The 19315-nt window shown below is 37.2% G+C and overlaps 1 protein-coding gene across 1 annotated transcript in view; it reads left to right on the forward strand.

The window, feature by feature from the left end:
- Window positions 1-286: 286 nt before the first annotated feature.
- The window catches only part of LOC135205338 (protein split ends-like), a 170607-nt gene continuing 151578 nt past the window's right edge, over window positions 287-19315 (forward strand). Inside the window, 1 exon segment of the mRNA XM_064235789.1 lies at window positions 287-578. The gene's annotated coding sequence lies outside the window, so the exon portion shown is untranslated.

Genomic DNA, 19315 nt, shown 5'->3' on the forward strand with positions numbered 1-19315 from the left:
TTCATGTATGTTTTCTTTTTGCAGATATGGTCCCGTGCAAAGTGTCAAGATGGTGGCCGGAGGAGGAGGAGTTGGTGGCAGTAGTGTTGGGGGGAGCGGAGGTGCAGGAGGAGGAGGAGGAGGAGGAGGAGGCGGAGGAGCAGGGCAAGAGGCAGGGCAAGGAGGACAGGAGCAGGAGGCAGGAGGAGGAGGAGGAGGAGGAGGAGGAAGTGGCGCCAGCGGAAGCAGCAGCAGCAGCAGTGGAGGAGGCGGTGGGGGTGGTGGTGGGGATGAGGGAGGCGGGGGTGGCAGTGCGGGGGTGGCAGTGGTGGTGGGGGGAGTGGGGTGTGTGCTACGGTAGCCTTCGTGGATATATGCTCGGCGGCCAAAGCTCACAAAGCGGACAACCGCCTGGACGACCGGTGCCTCAAGACGACGTACCACGAGGCCTCCTCTCTGGCGGCCCTGTCTTCGCCCCACTACACCCCGTCCGTACACCTGCACCGGGAACCATCCAACCATCCCTACACTTCGCCCCAGACGCCGACATCCAACTCCTCCAACCCGCCCCTGGCGGCCCGCAGTCCTAGGTACCACGGGTAAGTCTCGGGACGATGTTTTGCGCCGGCCAAGAGACCCTTCTTCTTTCCCCTTGGGTTTTCTCGACCTCACTCTTGGGTTATTGGGCATACGGGGACCTTACCTATGGCTAAGGTTCACTGTGGCATTAGATCACTATTTAATGGGGCTCTTGGCTGTGTACGTTTTAGTCCGCTTGGACTTTCTACTCTGCATGAAGGTTCTTAATGTATAAGGAGAAATGTACCCCAGCTGTGCAAATTGTTAAAATTTTACGTTTTAAGGGGTTTGTTAAAATTTTAAGTTTTAAGGGGTTGCCCTCTAGCCATTCATGGAAATGTTCCTGCATTTTCCATTTAATGAAATTAATTTGTTAATGTATTCTTCAGTATTGTAAGGTTGTCACAAGAATAGCTCTTGAATATTTTGCTTAATGACACATAATCACTGTGGGCACATCACTACAGACCAAATCATCAATGCTCTTCAGGACACTGTTACTGATAACCTCTACTACATCATCCCTCGCTTTCATCTCGTCTTCCATTTTGGTTTCATTACTTGTGGCGTCTGTACTGTAACCTTGGAATAGTGGATTCACTGATTCCACATGATAGATTTTGCCTTAAACATTACCTATGTCCCCCCTTCCCGTAATCTTGTCCTCTATCGCAAGATTCTAGTTGTACAACATAAAGTGATTTCTTGAATAAGCTACCTGTACTGGGTTAATAAAGGCTACATTTATTTTAGTACAGCATATCACATGTAGGATACCGGGTTGTGATATAGGCTACCTCTAATGTAGTACACCCTATCATACATAGTACACTGGTAATAAATTTATGCTACCTTTAGTATACTACACCTTATCACATACAGTCTAGTACATTATACTGAGTTAATATAGGCTACCATTAGTGTAGTACACCCTATCACATGCAGTATACTGATCTGGTAGGCTACCTCTAGTATAGTACACTCTATCACATACAGTATACGGGGTTAATGTCTATATTCCATCAGAATTAATCATCCTTTGTACACCATTTCAGTCTCTGATACATATGTAACATTATTTTTTGCCTGTATCAAGTGACCCATCAATTATCTAAATTTTTCCTACAACACCTTGATTTGTGCCACATGCCACATTACCCCAATTCATGCAAAGTATTACATTCCCTGTGTGCCATAACACATTCTTGCAGTGTATCATGTTTCTGCATACCACATTTTACAATCCCACAAATGTCACATATAACATTAACCTTGGTTCTTGTCACAGATCATTTTACCTTCTTCAGTCCCACATATTACCATTATATCACATAAGTTGCTATAACTTGGTCCGTTTGTCTGTATTTATGGTGCCTATTACACCTACATGACCTAATGGCGTATTGGTCCATTCTTATTACATCACATTACTTTGTGAACTTGCTATTTTACCTAAATTGCCACAGGGTATTACTGTCGTAACTGATTTGTCACAGGTACATTCTTGCTTCAAGTCAGGCCACAGAATTATTGTCTGTTCTTGTCTACTTGATTGTAGCTAAGTTACTCTATTATTAACCAATTACCAGTGGCCTCTTGTAACATGAATAAATTGGGCATCAACATTGCTATGTGACACTGGTACATTAAAACTATTCTTGGTACATAGTAGATATATTAAAAAAAGCATCCTTTAGTCCTGTTAATTACATGACCAATTTACATATGTAATTGTGTTATCTGTGACAAATACATTATCCTTAACCGATGTGCTTCAAAATGTAGCAACATTAACACATTGTACATCAACTATTGGCGAGTTGTACGTGACTCATTTGTATTGCTGTTTTCTACGTAAATACTCGATCCAAATAATTTATTTTGCCACGTTAATACAACATGCCGTATTGATGCAGCTCACGCAATCCCTGAATTGTGTGCCTTTAGCCACATTAATACAGTTAAGTAATTACCCTTAGTTTTGCTGTTTTGCCTCATACCACATAAATACAGTAAAGTAAATACCCTTAGTTTCACATCATACCACATAAATACAGTAAAGTAATTACCCTTAGTTTTGCCTCATACTACATAAATACAGTTGAGTAATTATCCTCTGTTTTGCCTCATACCTTATAAATACAGTAAATTATTTATACCCATAGTTTTGCCTCATACCACATAAATACAATAAAGTAATTACCCTTAGTTTTGCCTCATACCACATAAATACAATAAAGTAGTTACCCTTAGTTTTGCCTCATACCACATAAATACAATAAAGTAATTACCCTTAGTTTTGCCCCATACCACATAAATACAGTAAAGTAATTACCCTTAGTTTTGCCTCATACCACATAAATACAGTAAAGTAATTACCCTTAGTTTTGCCTCATACCACATAAATACAATAAAGTAATTAACCTTAGTTTTGCCTCATACCACATAAATACTAAAGTAATTACCCTCAGTTTTACCACATACCACATAAATACAGCAAAGTAATTACCCTTAGTTTTGCCTCATACCACATAAAAACAGTAAAGTTATTACCCTTAGTTTTGCCTCATACCTCATAAATACAGTAAAGTAGTTACCTTTAGTTTTGCCATTTACCACATAAATACAGTAAAGTCATTACCCTTAGTTTTGCCTCATACCACATAAATACAGTAAAAGTAATTACCCTTAGTTTCGCCTCATACCACATGAATACAGTAAAGTAATTACCCTTAGTTTTGCCTCATAGCACATAAATACAGTAAAGTAATTACCTTCAGTTTTGCCACATACCACATAAATACAGTAAAGTAATTACCCTTAGTTTTGCCTCATACCACATAAATACAGTAAAGTAATAACCCTTAGTTTTGCCACATACCTCATAAATACAGTAAAGTAATTAACGTTAGTTTTGCCACATACCACATAAATACAGTAAAGTCATTACCCTTAGTTTCGCCTCATACCACATAAATACAGTAAAGTAATTACCCTTAGTTTCGCCTCATACCACATGAATACAGTAAAGTAATTACCCTTAGTTTTGCCTCATACCACATATATACAGTAAAGTAATTACCCTTAGTTTTGCCTCATACCACATTAATACAGTTGGGTAATTACCCTCAGTTTTGCCTCATACCACATAAATACAGTAATGTAATTACCCTTAGTTTTGCCTTATACCACATAAATACAGTAAAGTAATTACCCTTAGTTTCGCCTCATACCACATGAATACAGTAATTACCCTTAGTTTTGCCTCATACCAAATAAAAACTTCAAAGTAATTACCCTCAGTTTCCCCACATACCACATAAGTACAGTTGAGTAATTATCCTCAGTTTTGCCTCATACCACATAAATACAGTAAAGTAATTACCCTCAGTTTTCCCTCATACCACATAAATACAGTAAAAATAATTACCCCCAGTTTTCCCACATACCACATAAGTACAGTTGAGTAATTATCCTCAGTTTTGCCTCATACCACATAAATACAGTAAAGTAATTACCCTCAGTTTTGCCTCATACCACATAAATACAGTTGAGTAATTACCCTTAGGTTTGCCTCATACCACATAAATACAGTAAAGTAATTACCCTCAGTTTTGCCTCATACCACATAAATAGAGTAAAGTAATTACCCTTAGGTTTGCCGTATACCACATAAATACAGTAAAGTAATTACCCTCAGTTTTGCCTCATACCACATAAATACAGTAAAGTAATTACAATTAGTTTTGCCTCATACCACATAAATACAGTAAATTAATTACCCTCAGTTTTGCCTCATACCACATAAATACAGTTAAGTAAAATTACCCTCACTTTTTCCTCATACCACATAAATGCAGTTGAGTAAAATTACCCTTACTTTTGCCTCATACCACATAAATACAGTAAGGTAATTACCCTCAGTTTTGCCTCATACCACATAAATACAGTTGAGTAAAATTGCCCTTACTTTTGCCTCATACCACATAAATACAGTAAGGTAATTACCCTCAGTTTTGCCTCATACCACATAAATACAGTTGAGTAAAATTACCCTTACTTTTGCCTCATACCACATCAATACAGTTGAGTAAAATTACCCTTACTTTTGATTCATACCACATAAATACAGTAAAGTAATAACCCTCGGTTTTGCCTCATACCACATAAATACAGTTGAGTAAAATTACCCTTACTTTTGCCTCATACCACATAAATACAGTAAGGTAATTACCCTCAGTTTTGCCTCATACCACATAAATATAGTTGAGTAAAATTACCCTTACTTTTGCTTCATACCACATAAATACAGTAAGGTAATTACCCTCAGTTTTGCCTCATACCACATAAATACAGTTGAGTAATTACCCTCAATTTTGTCTCATACCACATAAATACAGTAAAGTAATTACCCCCCAGTTTTTGCCTCTACCCAAAATACAGAAAGTAATTACCCTCAGTTTTGATAATCCCACATAAATTACAGTAAAGTTACCCTTCCCCAGTTTTGCCTTATACCACATAAATACAGTTGAGTAATTGACCCTTACTTTTGCCTCATACCACATAAATACAGTAAGGTAATTACCCTCAGTTTTGCCTCAACCAAAAATAAACGTTTTTATAAAATTACCCTTACTTTTGCCTCTTACCACATAAATACAGTAAGGTAATTACCCTCAGTTTTGCCTCATACCACATAAATACAGTTGAGTAATTACCCTCAGTTTTGTCTCATACCACATAAATACAGTAAAGTAATTACCCTCAGTTTTTGGCCTCCCATAAATAAACTGGTAAAGTAATTTTTCCCTCATTTTTTGCCTCAACCCCATAAATACAGTAAAGGAATTAATCCTCAATTTTGCCCTTATACCAACATAAATACGTTGAGTAATGGGACCCTTACTTTTGCCCTCATACCACATTAAATACAGTTGGAGAATTACCCTCAGTTTTGCTCATACCACATAAAATTACAAAGTAAATTAATTCCCCTCAGTTTTGCCTCATACCACATAAATACAGTAAAGTAATTACCCTCAGTTTTGCCTCATACCACATAGATACAATAAAGTAATTACCCTTAGTTTTGCCTCATACCACATAAATACAGTAAAGTAATTACCCTCAGTTTTGCCTCAGCCACATAAATACCAGTAAAGTAATTTACCCTCAGTTTTGCCTCATAACCACATAAATATGTAAAGTAATAACCCTCCCAGTTTTCGCTAAACCACATAAATTTTACAGTAAATTAATTTACCCTCCAGTTTTGCTCATAACCACATAAATACGTTGAGTAATTACCCTCAGTTTAGCCTCATACACATTTTCATATACAGTAAAGTAATTACCCTGTTTTGCCTCATACCACATAAATACATTGAAGTAATTACCCTCAGTTTTTCCTCATACCACATAAATACAGTAAAGTAATTACCCTCAGTTTTGCCTCATACCACATAAATACAGTAAAGTAATAAAACTCTCGTTTTGCCTCATACCACATAAATACAGTAAGGTATTACCCTCAGTTTGCCTCATACCACCACATAAATACAAAGTTGAGTAAATTACCCTTAACTTTTACCTCATAGCCACATAAATACAGTAAAGTAATTACCCTCAGTTTTTGCCTCATACCACATAATACAGTTGAGTAATTGAATTACCCTCAGTTTTGCCTCATACCACATAAATACAGTAAAGTAATTACCCTCAGTTTTGCCTCATACCACATAAATACAGTAAAGTAATTACCCTCAGTTTTGCCTCATACCACATAAATACAGTAAGGTAATTACCCTCAGTTTTGCCCCATACCACATAAATACAGTTGAGTAATTACCCTTAGGTTTTGCCTCCACACATAAATACAGTAAAGTAATTACCCTCTAGTTTTGCCTCATACCACATAAACAATACAGTAAGTACATACCCTCAGTTTTTGCCCTCCATACCAATAAATACAGTAAAGTAATTAAAATAAAAAAAGAAAGAATTAACCGCCCCCGCGCCACCTTCCTCAGTTTTCCCTTATACCACATAAATACAGTAAAGTAATTACCCTTAGTTTTGCCTCATACCACATAAATACAGTAAAGTAAATTACTCTCAGTTTTGCCTCACACCACATAAATACAGTAAAGTAATTACCCTCAGTTTTGCCTCATACCACATAAATACAGTAAGGTAATTACCCTCAGTTTTCCCTCATACCACATAAATACAGTTGAGTAATTACCCTCAGTTTTGTCTCATACCACATAAATACAGTAAAGTAATTACCCTCAGTTTTGCCTCATACCCATAAATACGGTAAAGTAATTTCCCTCAGTTTTGCCTCAACCCACATAAATACAGTAAAGTAATTATCCTCAGTTTTGCCTTATACCACATAAATACAGTTGAGTAATGACCCTTACTTTTGCCTCATACCACATAAATACAGTTGAGTAATTACCCTCAGTTTTGCCTCATACCACATAAATACAGTAAAGTAATTACCCTCAGTTTTGCCTCATACCACATAAATACAGTAAAGTAATTACCCTCAGTTTTGCCTCATACCACATAAATACAGTAAAGTTGAATAATTCCCCTCAGTTTTGCTCATACCACATAGATACAATAAAGTAATTACCCTTAGTTTTGCCTCATACCACATAAATACAGTAAAGTAATTACCCTCAGTTTTGCCTCATGCCACATAAATACAGTAAAGTAATTACCCTCAGTTTTGCCTCATACCACATAAATATGTAAAGTAATTACCCTCAGTTTTGCCTCATACCACATAAATACAGTAAAGTAATTACCCTCAGTTTTGCCTCATACCACATAAATACAGTTGAGTAATTACCCTCAGTTTAGCCTCATACCACATAAATACAGTAAATTAATTACCCTGTTTTGCCTCATACCACATAAATACATTGAAGTAATTACCCTCAGTTTTTCCTCATACCACATAAATACAGTAAAGTAATTACCCTCAGTTTTGCCTCATACCACATAAATACAGTAAAGTAATAACTCTCAGTTTTGCCTCATACCACATAAATACAGTAAGGTAATTACCCTCAGTTTTGCCTCATACCACATAAATACAGTTGAGTAAAATTACCCTTACTTTAGCCTCATAGCACATAAATACAGTAAAGTAATTACCCTCAGTTTTGCCTCATACCACATAAATACAGTTGAGTAATTGCCCTCAGTTTTGCCTCATACCACATAAATACAGTAAAGTAATTACCCTAAGTTTTGCCTCATACCACATAAATACAGTAAAGTAATTACCATCAGTTTTGCCTCATACCACATAAATACAGTAAGGTAATTACCCTCCCACGTTTTTGCCCAGACCACATAAAATACAGTTTGAGTAATTACCCTTAGGTTTGCCTCATGCCACATAAATACAGTAGAGTAATTACCCTCAGTTTTGCCTCATGCCACATAAATACAGTAAAGTAATTACCCTCAGTTTGCCCTCATACACATAAATATGTAAAGTAATTACTATCATTTTTTGCCTCATACAAAATAAATACAGTAAAGTAATTACCCTCAGTTTGCTCATCCACGATAAATACAGTTGAGTAATTACCCTCAGTTTATCCTCATACCACATAAATAACAGTAAAATTAATACCTGTTTTGCCTCATACCACATCAATACATTGAATAATTACCCTTTTTCAAGTTTTTCCTCATAACCACCCATAAATACAGTAAAGTATTTACCCTCAAAGTTTTGCCTCATACCACATAATTACCCCAGTAAAGTAATAACACATCAGTTTGTTTTGGCCTCCATACCACAATAAATACCAAGTAAGGTAATTACCTCAGTTTTTGCCCTCAAATACCACAATTCAAGACCCAGTTGAGTTAAACGTACCCTTACTTTGGCCTCCATAGCAACATAAATACAGTAAAGTAAATTACCCTCAGTTTTTGCCTCCTACCAACATAAATACAAAGTTTGAAGTTAATTGCCCTCAGTTTTTTTGCCTCATACCACATAAAATACCAGTAAAGTCATTACCCTAGTTTTGGCCTCCATCCACCCATAAATACAGTACAGTAATTACCCTCATTTTGCCTCTACCACATAATAACAGTTGAGTATTACCCTCAGTTTAGCCTCATACCAACATACATACAGTAAAATTAATTAACCCTGTTTGCCTCATAACATAAATACATTGAAGTAATTACCCTCAGTTTTTCCCTCATACACATAAATACAGTAAAGTATTCCCTCAGTTTTTGCTCATCCACATAAATACAGTAAATGTAATAACACTCCAGTTTTCGCTCATACCACATAAATACAGTAAGGTATTACCCTGCAGTTTTGCCTTCATACCAATAAATACCAGTTGAGTAAAATTACCCTTACTTTAGCCTCATAGCACAAATACAGTAAAGTAATTACCCTCAGTTTTTGCCTCATACCACATAAATTACCCAGTTTGAGTAATTTTGCCCCTCATTTTTGGGCCTCATACCACCATAAATACAATAAAGTAATTACCCTAAGTTGTGCCCTCATACCAACCTAAAATACATTAAAGTAATTAACATCAGTTTTTTGCCTCAACCACAGAATTACCCAGTTAAGGTAATTACCTCATTTTTGGGGGCCCCATAACCACATAAATACCAGTTGAGTACTTACCCTTAGTTGCCTCATGCCACGATAAATACAGTAAAGTATTAACCTAAGTTTTGCCTTCAATTACCACCCATAAATACATTAAAGTAGATTACCCCTTTTCAGTTTTTCCCTCCATTACCACATACCAAAATACAGTAAAGTAATTACCCTCATTTTTCCCTTATACCACATAAATACAGTAAAGTAATTACCCTTCATTTTGCCTTCATACCACCCCATAAATCCCCCATAAAGTAATTACTCTCAGTGTTTGGCCTCACACCACAAATAAATACAGTAAAAATAATTACCCTCACGTTTTTGGGGGGGGGCCTCATACCACATAAATACAGTAAAGTAATTACCCTCAGTTTCCCCTCATACCACATAAATACAGTTGAGTAATTACCCTTACTTTTGCCTCATACCACATAAATACAGTGAAGTAATTACCCTCAGTTTTGCCTCATACCACATAAATACAGCAAATTAATTACCCTTAGTTTTGTAATTATCCTTAGTTTTGCCTCATACCACATGAATATAGTTAAACATTTACCCATAGTTTTGCCTCATGCCACATTAATATAGTTAGAAATTTGCCCATAGTTTTGGCCACATAACACATTAATAGTTAGTGCCCCTTGTCACATGAAAACAGTTGTACGTAATATGTCCTTCACATATATATCACAATAATATATTAAACTTATTTTTCTTAGTTTTGATGAATTGATTGTAAGTTTATCTCTCTCTCTCTCTCTCTCTCTCTCTCTCTCTCTCTCTCTCTCTCTCTCTCTCTCTCTCTCTCTCTCTCTCTCTGCCAACAGGCTGTACCCATTTTCAAGATATGCCTGAGAGAGTGACAGAGAGATATACATTTTATCTATTTGAATAATTGCACTTTAAATCACTCAGTGTTGTTAATGATTCACTGTGGGTATCTGTCAAACGCCTTGTGTCGATTTCATGTCCCCAATGTTTTTTTAAGGTATATCAATAGTCTACTTTTGTATTCTCTGAACCTGGGACTGGATGTTGAATGTAGATAGTGTCACGTCTTTTAAGTTAGTATAGAAGCGATTCTGCTATTTGATATTTGATAGTGTAATGACTTTACAAAGTAAATTATCAATAGAAATTACCTCACTGCAATAGTACCAATCTCCTCTCTCTCTCTCTCTCTCTCTCTCTCTCTCTCTCCTCTCTCTCTCTCTCTCTCTCTCTCTCTCGTGGATTCATACACACAGTACATATACAGAAAAGAAACAAACATTAATACAATCACATTCATCCGCAGTGTATGTATTCCTATGTACACAAGCTTCTTTCATCCATGTAATATAGTCATATTTATTCATTGACACCCTAACTTCATCCTAATCGTCATGGACTATGTATGTTATGCGTTGTATCTTGCAACATCTCTCTGTGTGTTGCGTCACACTAAAAATGCCTGCAACACCCTGCATAGACCTTGTGTTCTGCGCTAGACTTAACGCAACATGGCAGGAGATTAATGTGTATCTCCTGATGCAGTGTCGTTGTGTATGAACTGAGACGCTGTCTATATAGATGGAGTTCTTGTGGGTGCCATATATACTAACGTTTCGTTTGGGATTTGTGGTTTTTTGACTGTTTTTGTAGTGCTGTTAAAACGGGGCAATCTTTTAAAGGTCATATTAGTGCCCACAAGTATTATTATAACTCCATCAAGCTTTCAAATATTCACTTGTTACTTGTACTTTATTAAGTGAATACTTGAAAGCAGTGTTCTGAAGACACCTATCATTATTTATTCTGCTCATTGCATATACGTCTATTTTGCCTATGGGGGTCATTTACAAGTACACCTTTGTTTATGAAGTTCTTACCTATTATTGACATTCGCAGTGACCAGCTTTTTAGACTTTCATACGTGTAATCACTCATAAAAAACTATATTTGTGTGTAAATTCATTCATACGCATACAACCATCCGTATGAATGCCCTACCCGATTCATACATCATTGTATATTATCCATACGCTCATGTATGTCATACTACATAAACATGACTTAGATACGCTATTCATTGATCAACTTGCTTGCAATATTTCAAGTCGTGGGAGGGGGTTTCATTCGTATATAGAAAAATGACTACCTGTACAGCTGGCAACATTTCTCTTTTTGTTATTATTTTTAGTGATGATCCAGGTTCTGAGTGGATGGAGTTGGTAAGTCCATTTGTATGTAGGGAGCAGCTTTGTGTACGTCTGTCATGTCTTTTTTTTGTTTTTTGCAGATATTTTTCTTATTTCCCAAAATGTCCATTTTTAAAAAAAAAAATTTCTGACGTTCATCTTGTGAGAGATGTTTTTTTTAAGATGTTTTCAGTTTCTCGATGCCTGCCTGCACCACTGTCATTATTGGCAAATATATATATATATATATGATATATCTTTTGTCTTTCAACGCTATCGAATGGGGTCAAATGCCCCCCACCCCACCCACATACCCTTTCGAAATATTGGTGCTCGTGGAATACTGGAAAAAAAAAGAAAGAGAGTAAGAAAAGGACAGATGAATTGATTCTATGAATAATGACCTTGAAGTGAATTGTGAAGGAATTAATATGTAGTGTACTCACGAAGTCACACGGTTTATATATATATATTATATAAAAAATGAAAAGATGATAAAACATTCACGCAATAATCAGTGATATATGTGTAAAATAGTGTCACCTTCCTTTCTTGAGTATCCATGTTGTTCAAATAGTGTATCGCAGATGTGTAACTTGTAGCCATACATGTATAGTCGTGTCTATAAAGATTTATAGATCCATGTGTATCTATAACAACCTTGTCAGAGAGGCAGCACAACAGCGGAGAGTTTTGTGTGTTATGTGTGCGAGCAATATTGGCCCGTATGCTTTGAGCACCCCCTCATGTGAATCGGTTCGGAAGGCTAATATATACCCCCGCGGATGATGGCAGGCACCCTCCCGTGGGCGGGTATATATACATACATACGCCAATCCACTCTTCCGCCCGCTCGCTTCACAACTGCCTCCCACCAAGGGCGGCAGGGAGGAAGAAAAAAAAGTTCCGTGGATATATTTATACTTGTTTTGGATGTACGTACTACCTCCTGAGTGTATATGCCCTGTCACTCTCTCTCTCTCTCTCTCCCTCTCTCTCTCTCATTCTCTGGCTCTCCTGCCGCTGGATGTATTTATGTATGCGGCTGAAGTGGAGGAAGAGGAGGAGGAGGAGAAGGAGAAGGAGGAGGAGGAGATGATGATGATGACGCTTATTGGATGTACAGCAAGTTTAGTTTTGTGGATTATGGAATACATACAGTCTTATATCTCCTCGACTGCCACGGGATCTTCTCTCTCGTCGACCTCCTGATTACAAAGGAATTCACGTTATCCCCCTCTTTTTTTTTTTATACCCATCGTCTCAATTTTGTTCTCGGCTTCTTCGTCATTAAGATGCTGCCCCTCCCTTCCCTCTCCCAACCTCCCTTCTGCCTCTTTTCTCATAGATTCACTTCCATACCCAGTTCCATTTCCTAATCCATCCAATTCCCCCCCTCCCCCTTTTATTTTGACCAGAGGAAAGTGATGGAGAAGTGTTCACTTTTGTTTAATTAATCTCCTTTTTTTTGGTTTTTAAGTTGCTCCGGAAGATTCCATTACAATTTCATCTGCAGTGTTGCCAAGTAGTGCGTCTAGTGCTGGTGAAGTTTCTATCACGACTGTGTTTTTTTTTTTTTTTTATCTTTTTACTGAAACGTGTGATGGTGCTCTAAGTGGTGAAAAGTGAAAAAAAAAATGTATTCACTGAACTCTGTGAAATTGTGTAGAAATAAAAAATAATCATTAGTGTTTTATGTTGAACAGTGAAATGACTTGTATATATAAACCAAATGGGTGGTGGTGGTACTAGTGCCCCAAGGAATTGAGGATAACACATGTCAAGTTATTGGTATTTTTTGAAAAGTGGTGCCTATTGTGTGTGTGTATGTGAGTGTGTGGTTCAATTTTATATCTCTTACCATAATTTTGATAGTGGTGTTGGCAAGGAAGCCTATGACATAACTACAACTGCTTTGTGTCATGGCTTTTTTTTTTTTTTATTATTAGTTTCCCAATCTCCATCCTGTGAGGGGGTCATTCACTTTCTCTGTTCTCCTCACATTTCTGTCCACTAGGCTCACTAGGCTCTCTTTTTCATAACGCTTTCCTCTAAAAAGCAGGTAAGTGGTATTTTAAGGTTTAACACATACACATTGCTGCTCCTAACATGTTGACCACTACAAGTACCAGTTTCATCACATATTGTTTGGTTGGCATTTTCAGATTTTGATTTTTGATTTGTGACATTGTACGGATTTGTGTGACTACTACCAATTTTTGTGATGATATACATACCTTATATTTACCCACTCTTTTGAATAGCACTCTCTTAACAGGTACAAAATGAATAGAATAGATCTTTATACATTAATCATACATAGCTGTCCAGGTGTTAACCCGGTGTGTATCCACCTACCCCCGGGGGTGTTTTAGTACTAAACACGCGGAAGCTCCTAGGGACGCTGGCCGCATTTTAGTACTATCTCCTCTGGGATCAAAGTATTATATACACCCATTTCTGTATTGTGTGTTCAATAAAATATATTAATAAACGATATCGGCGTTAGTTAGCGTGAATCTACCTTGGACTCTGTCTGACAAAGGTGGATACGTTCCGGGTTAAACCGATAATCTATAAGTCTAGGTAACGTCCTGTTGAGACCTGAAACTTTGGATATTATAGCAGCTATATACATGAAAATCTTCTATGGTTAATATATTCATTTACGTCAACGTACACTTGTACACTTAGAATTTTTTTCTGAAACTACTGAACTTCAACTCGTATCGACGACAACATTGTTTATCTGTTGTTCACCGCCCGACAAACTTGTCACATTGTTTTGTGACCCCCCCCCCCCCCCCCCCCCCCCGCCGTCATCATATTGTTTTGTCGTTCACACGTTCAGAGTGGTGTTTGTGCAGATGAGAATCTCGAGGGTTTGTGGTCGTTTGTGTTTGTTTAGTTTGTAGGTTGGGTTATCAGTAGACAAGTTGTTGTTTTGCGCAGTTTTTAAGGTTACTGTTGTGTGTGACGATGTTAATTTCGGTACGAGAATCTCTCTCTCTCTCTCTCAATCATATGCAGTCTATCATCCAAATGACCCATTACCCATTCAATACCTAGCATTAACGCTCGATAATGATATATATATATATATATATATATATATACATATATATATATAATATATATATATATTATATATAGATATATATATATTACATCATTTGTGCCAGTGTTTACAAGTGTTTCAACCAGAAGACACCGGAAAGATGGAGATGGACAACCTTTTGGAAACTGGACCTGTTGGAATCAAATTGCACCCAGTAACGGTGTGAATTTCAGACAGAATTGTAATGCTGGTTTTTGTTGGAAGTGTCAGGCTGGATTTGTCAAATTCTTAGATATTTGGCGGCAGTTTGACAAATGATTTGGTTGGGTGGTGACTTTCTTTTTCAGGGTATTTTGACAAAGAAGTCAGTTGGTAGATGGTTTTGTCACGTTGAGTTGGAAATTTTCACTATTTGACAAAGCAGTTAGCCCTAGTTGGTAGCAAGACCGACATACTCTTTAGACTCTGGTCGGTGGGTGGTTTTTGTTAGAGCTAAACTTGGGGAAGAAGAGTTTGTGCCATAAAGGCCTTTGGCGGACACAACGCTGGCTGGCGGAGAGATGTTACAGTACTTGTGTGTGAGACGGTTTTGACTTGAAATGGCTGGAAGGTGGTGGTGGTGGATCTCACACACACACGCACACACACACACACAGGAAGGGTTGTTGACATCAGTACGTCTCAGCCCTGCTGTGACAAAGGTGGTTGTGTGGGCTTAATTTTTTCGTTTTTATTTTCATTTTTTTTTTCTCCTGTCTCTCGCGAGGAGCCGTTCGAATCCTGGAGAGAGAGAGACTGGTTTTAGAGGGAGAGGAGGAGACACTGAGACTTCTTTGTTGAATGAGGATTGAGGTTGAGGGCTGAGGAGGAGGAAGGAGGAGGACGTGGAGGTGGTATCATGCGGTTTTGAGTAGGAGAGGTGGCAATTACCAAAGAGCTTGGAACATCGACAGCAGGTGTTCAGCGCCTCCACAGAAATTGGCGGAGTCGTCGCGTAGGAGAAGAGGGAGGGAGGGAGGGAGAGGTGGAGTTTTTTCGCCCGGGAAGGGGGAGGGAGAGGAACCTCCGTTACTTTCCTCCCTCCAACACCCTCCCGACTTCCTTCTCTTCCACGCTATGGCTTCGCTACTCCCAGTCCCACCGCACCTCTCTCATATATGTGGCAGTTTTTCTGATGTTGATTTGGGTGACGTCATGGCCGATGTGACGTTGTGGTAACCGATGTACACAGGTCTGAGGTGCTTTGAATTATGCTCGAGATGAAACTGTTTTAGAGGGTCACTTACAGGTCACAGTTATACCTGAGGGTAGATTCTAATTTTTGAAATCTCCTTTGGGGTACAATCTTCTAGTTATAGATGATTGTTGGAGTTACGAAGCACGTTTATATATACCTTCCATTCACTTAGATATAACGATAAATAAAATGCTTGTTACATTTTTTAAATATATAAGTATTTACAGATAAATACCCCTTCTTCTTCTTCTGGAAGTTACCCACTTTTGAGATTAGACGTATCTTAAATGCAGGTTATAATTGACAACGTTTATCATCGCTTTGTCGGCTTTTGAGATATAAAGTTTAAGTGACCAACTAAAGGTAGTGTCCCCATACACTTGAAAAAGTTTTACCAACCTCAATTTTTGTATTTTCAATTTTAATTTTACATGGCTGACTGATTACGTGGTAACCACACTGTCCCGTGTCCCGTGTTTTGTTTAACGCCGTTAGAGGTGTAAAACGTTTGTATTTAACTTTTTTTTTTTTTTCCTGAATATCCAGAAAAATGAGTATGAACATTTGGAAATAAACCTTTGCAAATAAATTCTTTATGGCAACCTAGAATTTCATTATGGTAGTTCAAGCATAGGTCTATTGGTTTTATTTTCCGTGTCCTCTTATGTATTTACCCCCCCCCCCCCCCCCCCCTCTCTCTCTCTCTCTCTCTCTCTCTCTCTCTCTCTCTCTCTCTCTCTCTCTCTCTCTCTCTCTCTCTCTCAAAATGCAACAGCTTTGAGGTTTTCCTCCAGTTACACCTTTACAAATCTACCTGTTCTCAATTTCATTTCCAGCGCTGAATGACCTCGTAGGTCTAAGTGCTTGGTCTTTGGTCTAAGTACATGTTTTATATTACACATTCATTTATTAAGGATCACCTTTTTCCTGTAATTTGTCGTCGTCTTTGGTTTATAATAGAGTCCATCATTGACTGTCCATGTGAGATTCCAGCTTAAATTATTCTGGTCGACTCTGAGAATCTGGAAAAAAAAAAAGCTTTATTGATCGAACAGCAGGAAGGATTAGCGATAATATCGACATCCCAGTCCAAAGCTCCGTGTTGTCGTAATGGTCCCGACTGCTGCATAGGCAATTGCAGATCGAAGGTGTTGTTGCAAGCACTGCGGTGTAGTTTTATATAAAGTAGTCTGTGACGGAAGCCATCATCGACTATTGGATGGAGGGAGGAGGAGGAAGTGTACTCAGATTTGTCTGTCTGGCTCCGTGGGATCTCGTTGGAATTGTTCTTGGCCGAAGTTTTTCTGTTTTATAGAACCTCGAAAGGTTCAAGATGCAATGCATTACTACCCTGAAACAATTCAACTTGTACTTGACAAATCTATTCATAGTTTTGTCTATTCGTTTATTGCTTTGGCTTTTTTTTTTTCCTCTCCTTATTGATAAATGATAGCTTCTGTTACTATCTTCAGACGAACACCATAATCTTTGGAAGATTGATATATATGTGTGTGTGTATATATATATATATATTATATATATATATATATATATATATATATATATATATATATATATATATACAGATATGTTCAAATTCAGGTTTTCCCCTTTTTAAAAATTTTATTTTTAAAAATGGGGAAAACTGTTAAACATTTAACTTTCAAGTCTTGTGTCAAAGTCAGTGAGTGAGTCTGGAATGTTTTAAATGATATTTGATCACATTCCCTTTTTACTTGTTGGAGATCTTGATTCCCTATATATATTATTAAGTCACATTTAATAAGAATATCTATAAAAAATCAAAACTGTTTTGTACAAAAAATGAACGAAAACGAACAGCAAAGTTTGAAGACGTTGAGATAGTTCAAAATGGTCTGGTCTAGTTTATTGGTATGTTTTTATTATAAATTTTGGGGGATTTGTTTTATTTTTATTAGTTCCCCCTGAAAGCTTGAAGCTTTTAATATATTGTAGAAAGATTTATTTAAGAACTTCTTGTAGACTAACCCCACGGTCATTTATGATTTAACTGTATGTGCCTATTTTGATTTCATATAACTTTCAAATAACTTTCCAAAATATTTCTCTTCGCTTGTAAACGGACCTCACAGGTGTAGTGGAGACAACGTATGATTGTGTGTGTGTTTGCTCTTGTATGTGTGTTGGACTGTTTGTGGACGTTTGTGCTTGATACAAGGTGTTTGTTTAGAATGATTTATTATTATTATTATTATTATTATTATTATTATTATTATTATACCTGTAGACAGTCACTTTTAGTAGTAGAATATCCAATGTGTCTTTGTATCGGCTCCAAAATTTAAATGATGTCAAATATAATTCAACAGTAGTTTCCGGGTGTTGACCTCTCTCTCTCTCTCTCTCTCTCTCTCTCTCTCTCTCTCTCTCTCAGACGAATTCTGAGAGACCCCTTCCCCTCACCCTCCCCCGCTCCTAAAGAAAAAGGGGGGAGGGGGCGTGTTCATTTCCTCTCACTTGGATTTTCCATGCGTCACACGAACCGCCAGGTAAACCCCCCTCCCCCAGCCTTTCTCTTAAATCCGAACGCCTCCCCGGTCGGGGGGGGGGGGGGTTGGTGTGAACACCTTAAACTGTATATATACGCATTTCCAGATTTTGCTCTGAGTTTAATAATATTAATAATAATAGTAATAATAAACTTGACTTAGGGGACTTACTGTCTAAGATTGAGTAATATCTAGTGAAGATATTTCATTAATCTTAATAATATTGATATTGATTTTTTATAGTAGGACCTCTGCCTACTAGTAATAATGATAATAATAATAATAATCGAAGGCCACTGAGCCGCTGGTTGATAATAGTAAACTACTCATTCGTCCATTCACTTCTAGGGATTTATTTATATATTTATTTAGTCATTATAAGCATCAATATTAACTTTGATATAATAGGTATTAATGTCGAGTCTGGTAGGTACTTGAATGTTAATCAGTATTCGTAAATATATATATATAAATTCAGAATCGCTTTATGGCGTTCAAAATATATAGATCTCACTCAATTCATAAATGAGACTGATTTCTTGACGAACTTTCATCTCCTAGGCGTCTGTATCATATACATTTTCATACATTTTGTGGATAATGTGTTTGGAATGCCACGTTGTGTTGTAGACCTGAAAGGTGGAGTAAAATGTGTAACTTGTTTTATTCACATTGACGTGAAGTAGACATGAGACTGTATATTTTATCTCAGTACATGAAGGAAAGCTTAATTTGGCGTACATAAATTCATTGGTTGTGTATACCGTTTCAAGTAATGCGTCTACGGTTTCCTTAACGCGGGAGGTAACTACAGCTTTTTAGATTTTTATTTTTTGGTTAAACTGAGATGTACGTATGTTTAGCCTAGTGAAACAGTTAAAAAAGGTGTCTTTCCCTCTCAATATATATATATATATATATATATATATATATATATATATATATATATATATTGCTACTCTCCAGTGGGGGTGTCCCAAGTACGAGAACAATTCAAACGGTAAAATGATGACGCAGCTCATTATGCGTGTGCCTGCTGGAAACAAAGAGGACCTTCTCTCTCTCTCTCTCTCTCTC

This window comes from Macrobrachium nipponense, chromosome 49 (assembly GCF_015104395.2).
Source record: "Macrobrachium nipponense isolate FS-2020 chromosome 49, ASM1510439v2, whole genome shotgun sequence".
Classification (NCBI taxonomy): domain Eukaryota; kingdom Metazoa; phylum Arthropoda; class Malacostraca; order Decapoda; family Palaemonidae; genus Macrobrachium; species Macrobrachium nipponense.